General features: G+C 40.9%; 1 long non-coding RNA gene across 3 annotated transcripts; it reads left to right on the forward strand.

The window, feature by feature from the left end:
* Positions 1 to 119: 119 nt before the first annotated feature.
* On the forward strand, positions 120 to 16752 carry LOC133273780 (uncharacterized). Of its 3 annotated transcripts, none has more exons than XR_009744936.1 (4): positions 120 to 298; positions 6190 to 6226; positions 6791 to 6904; positions 7803 to 16752. It is a non-coding gene; the product is annotated as an uncharacterized LOC133273780 (long non-coding RNA). The 3 variants fall into 3 exon arrangements; XR_009744935.1 differs by lacking the exon at positions 120 to 298 and adding an exon at positions 594 to 930 and having other exon boundaries at positions 6791 to 7013; XR_009744934.1 differs by lacking the exon at positions 120 to 298 and adding an exon at positions 596 to 930.
* The last annotated feature ends 2485 nt before the right edge of the window (positions 16753 to 19237 follow it).

The raw sequence follows: 19237 nt of genomic DNA on the forward strand, positions 1-19237 counted from the left end.
AGCCAATCCTTTTCCAGGTGTGTGCCTTCCCCGGGGCCAATCAGAAAGGAGCGCCTTGGAGGCGGGAGGCCAGCCTCCGTGATGGACTGCTCTGGTGGCCAATCACTGCCCAAACTGGACGGCTGAGGCATACTTGCAGCACCCAATAGGCTTGAGGCTGAGTAGGCGGGCCCGGCGTCGCCGGGCGCTGCGAGCCCCCCGCCGGGTGGCCGCGGTGAGGAGGGGAAGATGGCGGAGTGAGAGGAAGAGGCGAGGAGGCCGGGGCCGGCTGCGGCCCCGCGGCCTGGGCCGCGCTCAGGTGAGTGCGGCGGGGAACAACGGCGACCTTCGGCGCGGAACCGCACCCAGCCCGGTGCCTGGTGCCCCGCTCCCTGATTGGGCTGGGTCCGGGTGCCCGCGCGCCCGCCTTCCCGTCCTGCTCCGTGATTGGGCTGGGCCTGGGCATGTTCGCGCCCGCCGCTTCCTGAGGCGGGTGCCGCCCGGCGCTCAGTGCCGCGGCCCCGGGCCGGGCCGGTGAGCGCAATCGCGCGGCTGCCTGCCTGCCCGCCCGCCCGCCTCACCTGGCAGCGCGGCCTCCGTGCCGGGGAGAGGGGGTTCGAGTGTGTGTGTGGGTCCGTGTGGTGACGGCGGGTGCCAGGCGGGGCGCGGCGGTGGGAACGTGCCCCTTCCACCCGGCCGCCGCCTAGGAAAGTCCGAGCAACTTCGGAGCTGGGGCGAGGCCGTGAGCGGGCGGGCAGCAGTGCGGGGCTGTAGCAGATGGCTGGGAGGGAAGCGCCTGCCTCCCGCACAGCAGAACGTCCGGACTAGCTGGGAAGAGCCGGAACGCGCTTTCGGCGAACAGCTGCCGCTGACAGAGACCGTGCAGACGAGAACCCAAAATGTAGCATCCGAAATTAGCCTGTTTGTCTCCGTCTGCAAGCATAGCGCTGGGTATAGTTACTCTTCTGTTATCGTTGTTATTCCTGGAATTTCTGTGCTGGATGGATTTGGCTAATTTGAATAGTTTTATCCTTCTTTTCTGATGTCTTTATGCTGTAGTGACACAGGCGTGCACAAAGGGGGTGGCTTCTAAGTCGTTTGACAAAATCAGAACGTGCAAGTGGTCTACAACGCAATATAGAGAGAGAATATAGAGCAATTAATTGTAGCCTTCTGAATTCGTGTGATTGTTGATAGTGAGCCAAAAAGGACTTTGCATGTGATGAAACATATAAAACCAGTGACGTATTAGTAATGTGAGATCAGGTATGCCCTGAATTTTTCAAAATTATTGGAGGTATTTTTCACTACAGAATGGAACTTGGTTTAAATTAAAAAAGGAGAGGAGGTGTCTTACTAAAAGAATTACTTTCACTAGCCTGAAATTCCTGATGTGCTGTATTTGATAACAAGTCTTTAAATATCGAGTTTGTAATAGAGTTAGAAGTGACTGCATTTTCAATGTGCATATCAGGTCGAAGTAAGAAATGAAGTGGTTAAATGAGAAGCATGGCTTTAGATCTTGTGGGGATGTGGCATTATCATACATAATGTAATAATGAATTCGTTGTTTGTAACCGGTGAAATAACTCAAAAGAAATACAGTAATCATATTTGATACAACCAGTTCCAAAAGCAGTAGCTGCTTATGAGAAAAATTTCCTAGGGTATGTTTTACAGTTTCATGTGCTGTATTATTCACGTAGTAACAGTAATAGCAGCTTATGAGCAACATAACATTAAGGCACAATATGCTGCTGCTGCTGAATATTCCTACGTATGCGTGTCTGTGTATGAATTGGTAAGATATACCAGGGGATTTGCCTTTGGCATATTGCATGTAAAGATATTTCTGCTTTATGTTATCATTAAAAGAATAATAACCAATCAACTTTCTTTCAGAGAAAGTATGCTATTTTTGCAGTAAGGAAATTCAGTTGGATTAACATTTGTTCCTAAATGCTTTGAATTCACAAGAGCTTCGAGAAGTATCTTAGACAAGACAAAGCAACAAAAATAGTTTTCTGTTACCCTGGTCTATGTCAGATCAGCTCTCTCCCCTGCTTTACAGCCTTGCCCATAGCGCTGTGAGTTTGCAGTGTGAAGATATGCACGAATATGGCGTTCATTTTATGCTGGTGACCCGTCGTTCAGGGGTGCCAAAAACCGTGGGCCAGCGAAGGGTAAAAATTCTGACCGAGCCTGTGGAGTGTGGAGTATCTCTTGAGCGCCTCCTACGTTCATTCTTAAAAGCTAGAAAAGGACCAGTGTTTGAAGCCAGCCCTGACATGCCGGAGGTTACGTGAACGCAAGATGTGAGCACTTGTGCAGTCTTAAAGAGAAAACGATGATATTCCTAAAATAGGATGTGAAGGGATGTTTCTTTAACCTGAACAGTATTCAAGGAGCATGTTACTACAGTGTGTGTGTCATGGGATAGAAAGCTCAGCTGTAAAACAGCCTTTCCTGTTTTCTCTGCCACTGTAAGAAGTTCTATTCAACGTTGTACTGTCAGTGTAACAGTTATCCATTGGAAACCTCATAGGAGGGGAAGGTGGTTTTCTTAAAAATATAAAGTGAAGCATAGCACTCATTTAGGCTTGAAGTCTTCTGAGTGGCAGAATGTGTGCTGTGCCCAAGATGTCTGTCCAGCAGACAAGCACCACAGCAGGGGCGTTCAAGCTGTGTGCCCAGCAGTCTGGTGCTGTGTTGCTCATGTCCAGATGCTAAGTCTGAGATCCCTTACAGAGGACAAGGGAAATCAGCTGGCAGGTCCTTATGTTTTCTGGCCTCTTCCTAGGCTGGCCACTATTCTAGGTTTCAGATATGTCTTTGTGTACCCTTTTGAAGGTGATAGTGGTCTCTGTCTCTAATATGTTGCTGGAGTCTACTATCCCGATCTGGTGTCTTCTGAAATTGCAGGGGTATGTACTGGGATCTTGATGACCTGCTAACCTTAGTGCTGTTAACACAAGTGCTTTTGAGAGCCCTATTCCTGTTCTATGTTCCTTTTGGTGCCCCCACACTCAGACATTGCTATTCGTAACGGGGCTGCAGCATCTCCCATATGAAGACAGCCTAAGATTTGGACACTTCAGACTGGAGAAGAGAAGGCTGAGTGGAGACCTTAGAGCAGCCTTCCAGTATCTGAAGGGGGGCTATAAGGATGTTGGAGAGGGACTCTTCATCAGGGACTGTAGTGACAGGACAAGGGGGTAAACAGGAGAGGTTCAGGTTAGATATAAGGAAAGCTCTCTCCAGTCACACCAGTCTTAGCCTTTCTGTTACAGTTCTCTACATTGGGTTTAGATGACTTGTTAACTAGAAAGTGGAAGGAGACAGAGGCAGCTAATTTTTTTTTGCAGGACTGTAAGTTACTTCTGTTGTATTTTGTGCTTCTAATTCAAGCTTTTGTCATTATCAGCTTTTCAGGTTAAATTTGACCCTTTTTAAGCCATGGGAGAGATCTTAGTGGAGTTGTGGTCTGTAGCATTAATTTTGCCTTTTGTATCTTCACACATCACCACAGTTAAGTTTTTGTGTCTTGGTTTTTTTACCTAAACCTGTTTCTAGATCTTTCCTTCCTCACATACTCAGGCTGTAGGGAAGAGATTATCTTCTATGTCCCTGTTAATACTGTTTATCTCCTGGAGCATTTGCATGTGTGGGAGAGAAAGTAGTATTTTGGAAAGTTGGATTTGTTGGATCTGAGTTTCTGCTTACCAGTATAATTAAAACTAAGGGTACCTTAAAAAGGAGTGTGTGGGGTGGGGTGAAACTTAGCATAATTGTAAGCTGTTGATTTTGGTATAGCTTCCAATTAAGTGTACTGATTATGTCAGAACATTGAGTTTTTTTTCTCTTTTCCCCCTTGGTGCACTGATCAGAGAGCATGTGGATCTATACCAAAAGACAAATGGTGCAGTTTTGGTGGTAAATTTATTTATGAGATACTTCATCTCTTTTTTTGGCTTTGAAATTCTTGAAGTTTAGTTGCCTGTATCCAAGAAGTTGTCTATCTAAATGTGAGATTTTAAGTTCATGGAAACTTAGCCTTTAGTTATGGTAGTTAAAAAAAAAAAAGAAAAAGCATGAATGGGCAGTAGGCCAAAACTTAATAAAAATAAAACTTTCTGAATTCTTATCATAACAAGATTAATATATTTTTTGAGTTATATGATAGTAATATAATTGAATTTTCATAAATATTTCTTGTCCTAGTTCAATTGATAATATGTTCAGTAAGGTATGAAACAAGAAAAATAGTTCCTTTTTTTTAGTTCATAATTTCCATTAGCTTATAAGTGTAGAGTTGATCTTGTCACCCTCACTTTCAGTGCCTGCTAATTTTCAGTAGCCTTGATTTATATCCAGCTGCATTTGCAAGTTCTGTTGGTACGAGTGTGAACTCTGCTCCCACACAAGCTATGAAAGTCTGATAGAAAGCATATCAAGCAGAGCAGTTAAAACCCAGGGCATGCAAAGGCAGTGAACTTGTTATAATGAAAATTAAAAATAAAGTAGATTAAAGCCAACTAAATTTCAGCATTGGATAAATCATTCCTTTGTATGAGTTGCTTTAAGTGTCAACTCCTGCTTTCTTATAATAAGCCTTACTACAGTATTTAGTTTAGTTAATTCAGAGTTTTAGAATAAGTGAAAAACAGCCCAACTTTTCAAAGACTGGCCTTGGGAATTGTTCCTGTTCTGATAAGTATGTTTGGGGGGTACCTGATGTGAATCATTTGCTGTTTGTCCTCAACTTCTCAAAGCCAAATACCGATGGCAGGTGCCTGAGGGAGGATTTGAGTAGGAAGGGTCAGAATTGATAACATGAGAATGGAATACCTACCCTGAAATTCAGGGCTAGGGGTTATCTCTGGATTTTCTGAAGGCATAGGGCCCTGATGCTTGCGGAAAGGCTGTGTTGTGCAGGAGGTGCTTTGGTGAGCTTACTGGGAAGTTTTAATAACGTAATTACTGTGTGATGAAATAGCTCTGCCTGTAGCAATCCATTATTCTTGCAGTTAGGTTGTCTGCTCAGCATCCTGGAGAACAGTCATTAGGCTTCCTTGTTACAGGGGTTTGTTATTAATGTGAAAGAATTTCCTGCCTTACTGGAGTCTGAAATGGTGCCTAAGTTCCTATGAAATGTGTGTCTGTTGATGGTAGTTTACCATAACAAGGGCATTTATCTTCAGAATATGCACAATTAAAAAGTTATTTTGGTAGTGGTGTATACTTCATGCTCCAGAGATAGTCAGTTGAGCATGGGCTGTGGCTGTTCTCAGTAAAGAGAAACCAAGAAATTCCAGGGAAAAAGGGAATTTGGTACTGTGTAAACTACATTTTGTGGAATGAATGACAGACATGATTTCATTCCAGGGAGCAGAACAGTTTCTGAACAAAAGCCTTCAAGGCATGTGCACCTGGAATACTGTGCTCAGTTCTGGGCCCCTCATTACAAGAAAGACATTGAGATGCTGGAGCAGGTCCAAAAAAGGACAAAGGAGCTGGTGAAGGGTCTGGAGCACGTCTCTGATGGGGAGTGGCTGAGGGACCTGGGGTTCTTCAGTCTGGAGAAGAGAAGGCTCGGGGGGACCTTACCACTCCTTGCAACTGCCTGAAAGGTTGTAGTGAGGTGGGGCTCCATCTCTTCTTCCAAGTAACAAGTGATAGAACAAGAGGAAATGGCTTCAGGGTGCGCCAGGGAAGTTGAGATTGGACATTAGGAACTATTTCTTCGCCAAGAGTGTGATCAGACATTGGAACAGGCTGCCCAAGGCAGTGGTGGAATCACCATCCCTTGTTCAAAACCCGTGTAGATGAGGCCCTCACTGACATGGTTTAGTGATGGACTTGGCAGTCCTGGGGTAATGGTTGGACTTGATGATCTTAAAGGTCTTTTCCATTCTAGCTGGTTCTGTGGTTCTGTATGCTGCCCCTTAGCCTGTTCTTAATTCAAGTTTGCTGTCTTAGGTCTTCCATGCTTGGGCCCAGTTCACTCCACCGTCCTTTCCCTTAACTAAAGGAAGGGGGTGGCTATGATAATTTGAAGAGTAACATCAACATTTTTTCTGTAGAACGTTTGAAAACATCAACTGGTTCCTGGAAGGCACAGCTAATCTTTTGTGTCTGTGCACATAATCATGTATGAATTGAATAGCTTCCTAGATGTAAATTTAATCTCATTTTTTCGTCTCTCTCTAGGCTCAATGAAGAGAATGTGGATTGATCAAAAATAACGGTGAGTAAAGCCAGAGGTACTAAGTATCACGTACTAAGCTTGTCAACTTTGTTGGTTGATTTAGGGTTTTTTAGGCTTTTGGGTTTTTGTTTTGTTTCTGTCCAAAGAAGTCAGGCATTGAGATTTTAATATTTCATAGGATACTTTCAGAGAAGTGGAATGTTGCCACAGTGCCAGCTTTCAGCTTGGCCTTCACTTGAAAGAACCTTGATTTATCATATATTTTAACAGGAATAAATGCTTTAAAGTTAGACAATTCCTGTCCCATGATGTCCTTTTGCTCTGCTAAGAGACACCAATTATGTAACTGTGTTAACTTGGAGTAGTTACCTTAAAAGTTGTGTTTGTTAAACAGTAGGACTGAAAGAATGGTAACACAGATGTCAGTTATCAAGTAGAAAGAAGTACATTCAAAATGTCTAAGGGTGATCAACAACCTGTGGAGTTTTAATGTATTTTATTTTTCCATTGAGTGAAATAAAGATTTTTTGGTGGTTAAGGTGTGTAGCAGTGCTATATTCTGTTCTCAGCTCTGCCACAAACTTCTGGCATGTTTTGTTGCAGCTCTCCATGTCTGTTTTCCTCCATCTTCATAACAAGAATAAGACTTTCCCAGCAGTGTGGTGGTGAAGCTCATGATCAGCTGAAATATTTGAGTGCCTCAGAGAGAATGTGGTGGTGATGTGTGCTCTATTTCCATTTCATGATCTACTTGCCGCTTTTAACATAGGAGTTGAAAATTGCCATGGGAAGATTATTTCTGAACTTGATCAACTAAAGGGTTAAGGTAATTAGAATAAGAAATACAGACAGAGAAGAGAGGAAGGGGTTAGAAAATATGCTGTATCCTCATGTTCTTGTATGGGGAAAGAGAAACCAAAGGAAAAAAATTCTCTTTCGCATCTCTCATTGCAGTACAGGAGAATGATAATAAAGATACCTGGCACTGGAGCACATGCATGTTTCCTTCTAACCCAGGCTGGCATCAAACTTAAAGCAAGAAAACAAAAATCATGTCTTAACAGCTACTGTGACTCAGTGATACCAGGTGGGTGTCACTGTGAAAGGCCAGGAGATCAGGGACGAGTCAGGGTTACTAGTACCTAGTCTGTGTGATCTTCCAACTGTCATTTAGTGCTCTTTTTTTCTACAGCACTGTCAGTTTTGTGGTTAACTAGGGGATAGTTTATGGTGTTTCTTTGAATTGTGACCTGCCATAGCATAACATATTTTGTGTATGCAGTGTGCATCCAGGTGCTACCCCAACATTGTGATGCTGGGTGTTGGAGGCATAGTTAAGGAGCCCTGTACCTAACTAACAGTGGTATATTTTTGGATGCATTGCTCCTGAGTGAGCGTAGATTTCAGCATTTCTGTAGCATTTCCTTAGCCAGTTTATGGAGATCTACAGTTACATAAAAAATCTTAGAGCAAGGGATTATTGCAGTTTGGGAAGCCAGCTAATTTTGTTCATTAGAATCAGGCTTTTAAAGTAATGAACCAGTAGGCATGTTAATGTTGAATGTATTTTATTCTGATTGCTAAGCTACCCCTCTTTTTTATTTTGGGATTCCAGATCCTCTCCTGACATTCAAGAAGGTGGTCCTGTTGCTTGCTCGTAGGCTGTGAAGTGTTGATGTTTCTCTTCTAGCAAGCAAAAACCTGTCCTTCACTTCCATGGAGCTGAACGAACAAAGATCTCTTCACTTGTTTCAACCATCTCACCCAACATTTGATTCACCAGATGACTTCTCCCACAGAAGTACCCCATCATTTTATCACAACTCAAAAGCAGAGTAACAGAAATCAGCAGTTGTTTCTCTGAAGAAATGTCCTCTGTGCAAGCTCTTCATCCAGCTCTTGGCATTGTTTTAAAATAAGAAATATTTTGTAATCAGGTTCAAGTGGAAGCTAGTATTCTTCACTGATACCTCCTTCTTCATTTTAGGAAGGTTAAGTACTTCACTGTGTCACATTGGAAGTCCTAGCAGATAAAGTGTCTGCAAGCATTGCTGTGTCAAGCTGTCTTGATACACTTAAAAAAATGCAGTAGGAAAAACGGAACGTATTTTCTGCTCTGACATGAGGAAGAAACTTACCAAGCAATTGGAGATGTCCCATACAGGTATTTTCTAGTTGAGGACCCAGGCTTGACTTTGGAGATAGATGTCTTTGATGTCAACTTGCATAAAGCAGCTAGTGCAGAGGAGCAAATGCAGAATTACCTTGTCTATAGTGTGTAAATGCATCGACCAAGGCTGTGATCCAAACGTATATTTGCCTGTCTAAACCTGATGTAGGTGCTGGATATGAAGAGCTTTCACCAGAATAAGAAATCACTCTGCAGCATTTAATTTTTGGCAAAGAAAAGTGAAGCTTTAAAGGCCTCTGGGGTAACAAAATGATGATTAGGTTTATGTTAAATCATTCTCCCCTCTGTCTTTTCATGACTCCTTTGCTGCAAAAGGAAGAAACCCAGGAGCATGTGGTAGAAGAGATGGGGCAGAACTTCTTTCTTTATTAAAGAAATTAACTTCTGGTGGGATAGAAGAGACCAGAGAGGTAAAGTTGCAGTTTATCCACTTGACTTCCTTGGCACAGTTTGAGTTTTCAATACTGCTGATGGAATCAGTTTTTTGATTCTTCTGTGACTGAGAACTGATGTGACCTGTGTGTTACCATCTTTAAGGTAGAAACAGGCCCAAGAGAACAGGCTGTTACCACGTAAGAGGGGCGATTTGAGAGAGAAAAAATACTTAGGACGGGCCTTTTTTGGTTCCTCTTATTCTTCCCCAAACTAAGACGCAGTCTGTTGTTCTTATGTTTACACAAGGTTCTTTGTCTCCATCGCTTGTGATTATATAGGATGTTTTCTGTCATTCTGAGATGGGAGTGTACGTTGGTTATGTGCTCCCTGCTGTGGTATTATATATGGGAAGTAAGATTTCTTGGCAAAAAACCCCACGACTGGGATATGTATTCTGTTCCACTTCAAACCTGAAGCTCTTCATAGTGCACCTTATTCCGAGCTTGTGATTTAGCAGATGTGACTTACTAGCTTAAAGTAGTATTTTTAAATCTGGATCAAATAAAGTTATATAAATTCTGTTAATAGGTTTGGGAGATGGTAGAATCATTGGGGGTGGGGGTGGTGTCTTAGATTTCTTCTTTTCTTCTGTTTTTCCTTTTAGAAAACTGCTGGAGAGAGTCAGACAGCCTGAAAATGGCTGACAAAGACAACAACTGAAATCCTTAAATCTTAATGATTGATTGCAAGGGCAGTATTCTGATACTTAAAATGTAGTCACGTTTTATGGGACCAAGTTCCATTGCAGAGTAAGGGCAAGTGTTGATGTTGATCCTCCTTTTCAGAGTTAAGTCTGTGTTTAGAGTTGCATTCTAACAATACAATTTAATGACAGCTTTCCCATTTGTTGTTTCCATGAAGAAAAGAGCAGACATGAAAGTGGTGGGCAAGACACCGCCTATCAAAGTAATTCCAACTGTAGTGAGCACTAAAATTTTGTGTAACATTGCAATGAGCTGTTTGATCATAGTCATGTTGATCTTGATGAGGCAACCACCAGCTTGCTGACTGCTTTTAAAAACATAGGATTGCTAAATATGGTCTGAATTTTCTGCCATTGGAGGCTACCAGAAAAGCACACTTCCTTTTAAGGCCTCCTTAGGTTGAAACCAATGGGATTTAAAGTAGACGTCTGTAGAAGCAGGATCCATCTCTAAGTGATGGAAAATACTGTCAATATTGTAGGATTGATTGGAAGTGGTTGGTTGGTATCTGGTGTAAGAAACAGCTGATTTTTAGGTTTGGGAATTTCCTTTTCTTCCTTCTGGTGTTAGGGCTAGCAGTTGTTTCTTGCGTAGCTTGATGGCAAAATAATTGGGGGACACGAAGGTATTTTTGTTTCCTGTGAACATGTACAAAAACAAAGCACTTGTCTGACTGGAGAGTAGCCACTTTAAGCTCTTTGATTTATTTTTCCATAGGAATAATCCTCGCCATTTTGTAACCCTGCATTGTAACAAAGAATAGAATTGCTGACTTTTCCTGACTCTTCTCCATGGCAATGTAACATTAGTTTTCAAGTTTCATTTTAGAACAGAATATTTCTAGCAGGGCTAAGGATCTGTGGCTTTCACAGAAGTAATACCCATGCAAGCCCAGAAGACCCCCACTGCCGTACATTTCTGGCCAGCACCTTACATAACTTCTGTGTTGGGAAATGCTGCCTCAGCCTACTTTTTATTGTTCCACATATTTTTCCTCTGTTGGTTGGAAATCTTCCCATGTGAAACATGACAAAAACAAGGGGCAAGTGCAATAGAACATATATATATACATATATATATTTTAATACTTGTGGACAAAATGATGTTACAAGTTGTTTGAAAACAACAAAATCACCAATGTCTTCCATTTTGAGATGTGTATAGTTCCATAAGCATTAGTGCTTTGTAGCAAACTGTAGTGCCATGTTAGGATCAGTGCATGAGCCTAGTAGTATTTTTACAATTTGAGTGACAAATTATTGATAAACAGTGATAATAATGTAATTAACAATAGAAAGGATACAATAGAAATGTCACAAACGTGGTCTAAACATGCAGTATCCTCCCTTTGACAATGGCAAAGCTATCTTTAGAAATGAAATGCCTTTACCTAATGGGCTTCATAGAATCATAGTTGGCTTTGTGCTTTTAGTCTATCTGTTCAACTGCAATAGTAAGCTGCTGTATGTAGGCATCCAGGATTCTCATCTCTTATTGGTGGGATTCTTTTTAGTCTTTGTTTAAGGTGTTTTCTTCCATGTGCAGCTTTTACAATTTTATTATTACCCATCCTGTTATAGATTCAAAAGTATGAATATGTTGATGAGTTTATGTGCATTTTGTGCACATCCCTGCTACTGTGAGATCATCTACAATATCCCTTAAGTGATTTTTTTTCTTCACCTATGACTATATAATCGTTACAATTAGTTAAACATTAACCTCATTATATAATAAGTTGATATTTGCAAAATGCTATCTGCATAATAAAAGTAGAAGGCTTTTATCCATTATTGCAGGAATGGGGAACCTTTCTCGACTGAAGTCCTGTTGAATCTTTTAGTACCTGTAGTGGATCCTGCATTTACATACATCATAACAAAAGAGATTGTAATAAGGTCAAGGGCTGTTGAAAAACAGCACTGCAGACTGTATCTGTGCAGCAGGCTATCTCAAGCATATGGGTCAGAGATTCCCCACCCCTGTATTACTGAGAAATCAATATCCTGTATTTTAGGTAACTTCTAGTGTTGCTTTCCAGCTCTAAGCTCAATTTTAGTAATTTCTGTCTCTCCCTCTGCTTTTTTTTCAGAAGAAAAGTTTAGACCAGGGGAGGTCCAAATGATTTTGCTCTCAATGGGCAGCTTGGACTGGTATGATTCCAGATGTGCGATGCTCTGTGGATGGCATCCTCTGATTTCCTAGGAGAAAGTCTTTTATTTGGTGACAGTATTGCTCTTCACCCATTTCTATCTTTTACAAGAACAAAATTCTCCTTCAACTTAGAGAGGATACTGCATTTTTTTTCCTGAGATCTGCCTGTAAATGGCCACTGGGGGAGGGAGGGAATGGGTAGCTTGGTTTTGATAAGATGTATCTCTAAAGTGATTAATCAAGAAGCATGTTCTTTGGTGCAAAAACAGTAACTGGGCAGAGTTAATGTATGTAACAGGGAAAGCAAACAAATAGAAACCCCTAAACAACCCACCCTCTGCATCTAATTGATTTCCAAGAAAATTGGTCAGGGGGGCCATTTACAGCAGCGCTCTGGGAACCTTTGCTGAAGAGTTAGGTTCAGTTTTCTGTGGAAGTAGCTGTACCATTAAATATAGTAGTTTAGTGCTTGGGAGAATCAATTGAAAAATACCTCTGAAACTGGAATGCAAAATAGCACAGTATGTAGGGGGAAGAATCCCTGATGCAAACAAAGCCATAAGATGATTTAATAAGAAAATAGAACTTTAGTAGCAATAACTGTTTTGCATGTGATAGTAAATAACTTGCATTAGCAAGACTGTACAGTAGAATAAGTGGGTAATAACCAAATAAGTTTGTGGCGCTCTGTGCTGCATGGAGTTGCGTGAAGAATCTCTTCCTGAGGACATGGGTGAATTCCTCTTCTGTTCCTCTCATTGGAGGGAATTTAGCACTTGAATACATTGTTAATGAACCTGATATATATATATATAAACAAAAAAGCTCTGTGACAGATCTGAAGCACTGCAGTGAGTGCTGGGGAAGAGCAGACAGTTCTTTTTGAGGGGATAGCTGAAGTTTTCTTCTAGTTTTCTCTCTTTTGTAGCTTAGCACTTCTGTTTCTCTGAGAAGAAACTAAACCCTTCCAAATACTAGAGTGTGATGAGAACCTGATTCTCAAGTTAAAAGCTTTTATTGTGGGACGTACTTTTTGTTTTCTTTGCTTAAAAAGACCAATCTGAGATGGTCTTAAATAAGAAATTAGAGAACACTTGACACTCAAACCATTTGTTACAGCCCCAGCACAACTGTAGAGGTCTAAAAATGTTGCTTTACAGGAAAATAATTTTAGCCTTGCTAAACACTGTTTGAAACTGTAATTGATTTCTGTTGATGCCTGAAGTTTTGCAGAGGCAAGTACTGTGGAGCCTCTGGTAAAGCATTATTATCTACAGCTGTAGCCTCTGCACCCAGCAAAGTATTTCCTATCAAAGGGTTACATAAAAGAGCCACAGGAGTTCTAAAATGTTCATAGTTGATGCTGCTTTCAGTGCAGAGAGGTGCAGAGACAACATGGCCTAACAGATAGTAACTCTGTTCAGAACACATTATTACATCAGAGGTTTGAATCTGTCTGGCTGGATTTCTTCTAGGAAGCTGAGGCAATTTGAAGTCTAACTTCCAGCTGAAAGGAAGCTTCTAGTGTTCTGAAATTATGGAGGTGAAGCCCTTTGGCTCTTCAGAAGTCGAGAATGGCACTGTGAGGGCTGTGAGCATTTTTGCAGTATAAAGTAACCAAAATAAGCATGAGAATGTCGAAGTGTTGGATAATCTGGAATATCTGTATGAAAAGCTAATTGATGTGGGAGGTTGTAATCCACTCAAATTCCAGCTAATGAATTATTGATCAAATTGGCAGCTGCCCATAGGGGACTTTAATTTGATTGTTATCTGCTTACATTAGAGAAATTATAAATTTATTCTGGACTGTGGTCAGCAAATACATTTCCATAATAATGAAAACATGGTCATGCTCCTGCTTCAGAAGTATGAACTTTGTGGCTGAATAGAATTCTAGGGTTTCTTCATTCAGAGAAGCATAAGGAGAGTGAGGTAAGGAATCAAGACTGCTGTAGCCAGGCAAGCTATCTGCATATTCTTCCCAGATCAGCCTTATTATAGTGGTATGTAGTCTGTTGTCTACTAGACTAGAAATCACTGTTCACAGCAGCAAAAAGAATCCCTTTGCCTTTCAGCTCTTGTACTATGGCATGACTTTTGCTCCAACCCCTTTTATTACGCTGCTTCTAAAACTAAATGAAAGTGTTAGATGCAACCGCATTGCAGTGTGGGGTATCAAAGGTGTAATGACCAGCACTGATACACCTCTTCACAGAGCTAAACCCAGTTGATTACAAGTACGTGCTGTTTCCACATCCATTAGTGCTGCCACAGAAGGTCTAGCCAGAACTTGTGTTGGGAATTGCACCTTCAGGAATTGCACCTTCTGCAAGTGAGGATGATTGTCAAATTCAGGACAAAAAAAGTCTTGCAAAGGCTCCTTGATAGTGAGAAGAAATTTTACGGAGCTTCAGGACACTGACATGTTACACAAGGGTTACACTGTCAAGAGCTCACACTGTTTTTTGGGCAGGAAAAGGAAAAATATGGAAGAACAGTTTCTGATGGATAATCAGGCTTGAAAATAACTGCTTCCTGCATCCCTAGGAAACTGTCTGGTCTTCCTCCAAAACCAAGGTTCCTGCTTGCTATTCAGGTACAGAGCTGCATATGGCAGTTCAGGTTAGATTTCATTTCATTTCTTTTACTGAATGATCTAGCATTGTGCCCCTGTAGTGCTTTGACTGGCAGACACACAAAGGCCAACAGTTGAACCAGGGTGTCTCATTTAGCAGTGCAGAACACCAACAATGGATTCTTATGTCTCTTCCCTTTCAGTCTGCTCTATACTTTCTCCTGAGTTTTGGAGAAGGTGTCAATGTTCATGATGTGGGCAGGGTGTGTTTCTGTGTCTGAGCCTATGTACCAGGTTGTAATATAGACAGGTTCCCTACGGCTTTACAACATCTAAAGTTAAAGATAAAAAGTAATTTATTGTTTATTGTGTCCTATGTAAATCCTGTGTGCTTCTCTCCACTTCCCCTCCAAGTGAGTGTGCTTGCAGGTCAAATTAAAGGTGTCTAGTTCGTAATGCCTTGGGCATGAAGAACTGCATGGAGAAACTGAAGGCAAGTGGCACAGGCCCACAAACCAAATCTTAGAGCTAGTATTCTAATTATGCATGATTCAAAATGTCTAGTGTAACGTAGTTATTACCAGTAAATTGAGATATGCATTTATACATAATGAAGCAATAGGAATTAATATACCAATAGCTTGAACTTCCTGCTTTGGTTCTCAGACTTTGGGTTTTTTGGTTTTTAGAGAATGTGCTGCCCTTGTAGAGAAAGGGGCAGAATGTATAGGTAGGGACAGAAGCATGGCACCAAAACTGTAAATCAGGAACTAGGATCAGCAGAACTCGCCTTTATAACCTCTAGTCTGGTTCAAAGTAGTGTCCTGAGCATGTAAAAAGCAGGGCATGGACTAAGCATGTTTAGGGGCGAGATGAGGTTTCTCACCTGCTGCAGCTGTAGCAAGGAAAAGGGTGCAGAGTTTCTTACAATGTGCAGGGGGGAACAACTGGTGGGGGAAAAAACAAACAACAAGCAAACAAGTAATGGAAATCACAGATTCGACTTGAGTGTAGTACTTACCAGAGAGTAGATGATAAACTTGCTTGTGGTGAGAGAAATTATTTGAAGACTGAAATTAATAAGCACAGTATGTACATTTCAGGTGTTGAATAGCTTTTTAATAGACAGTATTTTCAGGTAACTCTCTAGCCACATAGGCAGCTGTACTGAAGCGTACTGGTACCAGCCAGCAATAATGGCACCTGCAGGAATGAACCCGAAAATACTGGTAATCTTCTTGTATAGTTTTTAAGTTCTTTAAAGAGATTTTTAAAAGCAGTAACTGCGATTTGAGCACTGAAGGTCTTTCTCTTCTGCAACACAGGTTGCAGTAGTGTTGTTTTTCCTTTATTTCACTTTACTAAATAAAAGGGAATTTGGGTGCCATCTTTCTGTAGGCTTTTAGTGTGTTCTCTGAAATACTTCTCAGGTCCTTCAGTGGACAGTGAAGTGAATTTCTGCTGGCAGTTTGAAAATAACCTAGAAGTGTGGCATAGCCTATGTCACTAATACTTTTCCAAGTTTAACCTTGTGTTCAGACATGTAGAATACTAGCTTTTAGTGCCGATTTCCATACTTCTAGCTTAGCTTAGTTTTGTAGGTGGGCTTAACTTGTGCGGAACACTTCTCCATGTACAGGGGCACAATCCTCTGAAATAGAAAGTGTCTTGGAGGAAGAAATTGTGTGTCAAGTTAACTCCTGTTCATGCTTCATAGCCAACCATCCACAAAGCACCGTGATTTGGGTTAGAATGGGGGTTGTGTTTTTCTCATGAATGCTCTTTTTAGACTTAGAAGAATTGCCAAATGAAGCTAGGAGTGTTCTACGAGAAGATGACTTTTATGGCGTCGGAAGTTAGACTAAATGAAATCCTTTGAGCCAACTTCTTCAAGCAAAAAGGGAATTTGTAGAACAAGTTTAGCTCAGCGATTAACCATGGTCACCTAGTTCTTAGTGGGTATTTTTTAGAACACTTTGCATGCTTTTAAACTTTCATGTTTTCTTTGGTGTGGTGAGTAAGCAGTTGTATCCTTTGTTAATGCTTATTCCCCTCAATATAAAACCTGGGAATAAGCTACTTTAGGATGTCAGTGAAGATGATCTCCTTTTCAAAAGCATGGTACAACAGCAAAGGAGAAGTATTAGTGTTAGATTCTTAAAGATTACTTTAGTACTTAAAGAACAAACTAGAAAATACTTCTTACGTTGAACTTCTGATGCTGTGCTCACATGGGTTAGTAATTATTGGTGTCACTAGGAACTATGTATTCCCGTTGCACATGTTTTACATGGTAACAGTGAAAGAATGTCTCCCTGCAAAATCTGATGTTTTTCCAAAAGGCAGCTTGCTTTTATATCTATGCATCTTTGAGGATTTCAAGATAAGATTTTATTCTTTTGACACTGTAAAGAGGAACTGTTTAAAAATGAACTTGGAAACTCTGCACCTGTATACAAATTTTTTAGCAATAAAGCAGCACAGGCTGAGAATGCACTAAAAACTGGATGTGTCATTTGTTCAGAAGATAAATTAACCAACTTGCTACACGCTCCACTTCTGAGATGTGTTTGTACTTGCTGTACCTTTGTGCAAACCCAACAATTTGGGCTGAACCTGCCCAAGCTGTGTATCTGCTGTGGGTCCAGCTCTCCCAGCAGACCTCAGGCACAGGAGCCTCATGACTTCTTGGAAGGCAGACAAAGAAAGTTACTCCACTCATACTAAGATGGGCAATGTATCAGTTAAAGCTTTAAGGGCTCTTTTAGATGATTGCAGAAAGCTTCTTGCTTGCACAGACTGGCTAAATTAATAAGTCCTCTAGAAAACTTTCATCTGTGTGGATTATTTGTTGTTTTGGCAACTCCATGTCTGAATAGTTCCTCCTATGGCTGGCATCTCACACCTGCAGCGAGGCACAACTTCCTTGCAGTTGGTGTCAAAATGCTGTAATACAGCAGAACAGTAGCTCAGGAGGCTGTGCTGAAAAAGCCATTGGCTGCTAATCCTGCTACAACCTTTCCAAGACCTGTTACAGATTGTTAACCCTTAAGCTAGTTTGTAGAAGATTTTCAGTATGATTGTTACTTCAGTAGCATGTTTAACCACCTTTGTTTTATTTTCTAGTTGGTTTTGTCTTCAGATTGCAGAGAAGACAGCTCTTGGTGAGGCCTGACTTGTTTTCTAAGTGGTTGTATTCACTTAGAGAATTCATCCCTTACAAAGCCAGACTGGCCCTGGCTGCATTTAAAGCTGGAATGCATTTCTAAAGATGCCTGGTTAGTGGAGATTAGGTCCTACACTAGAATAGGAGCAACAAATATTCACTGATAAACCATAGATTAAAAGGAACTTGAATCTGGGACAGGCTGCAGGATTAAACACTGAATCTTTCAGGAATAAGTTTATGAGCATCACTTTGAATTACTGAAGAGAATAAATTTAAGTGAATGTTACTGCTTTATCAACTTAAACCTATGTATTTTGATTTGCAGCTTACTTAAAACAGAATGTTGTTGGAACACTGCTTCTGTGAATATCAGCAGGTACACCAGGCAACAGTGCCAACAAAACTCACATCATTTGACAAATAGACATGAAGGAGCATGGCTTGACTCAGCAGAGTACTCCCAGTAACAAAGATTAATATAGTTTAAAAATTTCCCAGCTATTATTTAGTACATGCTCATTATTTGTTTAAATTCATGCTATATAATCTAATATGAGGAACCATTAATTTAATGCTTCATAATGAACTGGGACCCAGCAAGATAAACTGATGGATTTTTCTGCAAACATAATCTAAGGAAAAGAAGTGGGTTTGTGACTCACGATGCATCAGTGATCTGCACAAAATGCATCTCTGAATTTCAGCTTTTATTTACAAATTCTTTTCTTTACAGCTGTAAAGATAATACTAAAAACCCAAAGTAACTGACAGCTTTCTTTTCCTTTTAGGGGTGGACACTTAGCTAAACGAAGTAAGACAGTTTAGCACTATTCTACACAGTACAGATGTAAAGTATACAGCAAGGAACTGTCTCAATGCAGAAAGCAGACTGAAAGAAAGGGCAAAAGGGAGTAGGCCCATTGTCAATGGATGGAATAAGAAAAGGGCTGTCACTTTGAAAGTAACGCAAAGGTGAATTTCTGCAATGGAAAACATCTACCTGAGATGCTTGCATAAAATGAGCTTAAATCACAAGACCTGCTAAAGACCAACAGGCCCTTAACCATAACACAATGCAGAAGACACAAAACAACACAACTGTAAAGATGTCTTTGTTCTTATTAATGAAATAATCAAATACAACAATCCAAACTGTACAAACATACAGAGACAACTCTTATGAACAACATTCAAGTAAAGGGTTCAGGATAGAGCTCATTTTAGAGAAGTTACCATTTGTCATTACAGGCAATGAAGCAGATGTCACAAGTGTAATATTTCCTTCAGGTAGGTACTTTTGATATCCTGAACTTAGCTGTCGTTGAAAAGCGCTGTGTTTCTGCACTTATGCAGATCAAATTTGTAAAACTAACAATAAAATCATTTATATAGCATACAGTAGTAGAATTTAACAGAGAGCACCCCTCTTCTCTCTGCAGAATGGCTGATGGTATTCCAAGTTATTGCTTCATCAGAAGGAACTGAGACAGTCTGAACTCTCAATGAAAAAGCAGTAGCAGTGTAGGTACTGGCTGGCCACCTGAAGCCTCTGAGGTGCTTTCCAGTAAGTTTCGTCCTCTCTGCTCCAAGGCCACTACAAGAGTTACTTCGCAAATACAACAATTAAGACCATGAAATACAGGGAGTACTGGCAGTAGCAGCAGTGGGGAGTGCAATCTGCCGGTCATACATGGAAGCAGAAGTAAGAGGATGGAAAACTGCATCACTAGAATTAATGAAGTAAATACAGCCCTCTCTAGACTACTGCATACAACTACTAAACTTTATGGAAGGTTTAAAGCATCGGTCCTTTAGGCAA

Source organism: Pezoporus flaviventris, unplaced genomic scaffold, assembly GCF_033815535.1.
Source record: "Pezoporus flaviventris isolate CSIRO_AGI_PZ_B2104156 unplaced genomic scaffold, CSIRO_AGI_Pfla_v1 ptg000035l, whole genome shotgun sequence".
Classification (NCBI taxonomy): Eukaryota; Metazoa; Chordata; class Aves; order Psittaciformes; family Psittacidae; genus Pezoporus; species Pezoporus flaviventris.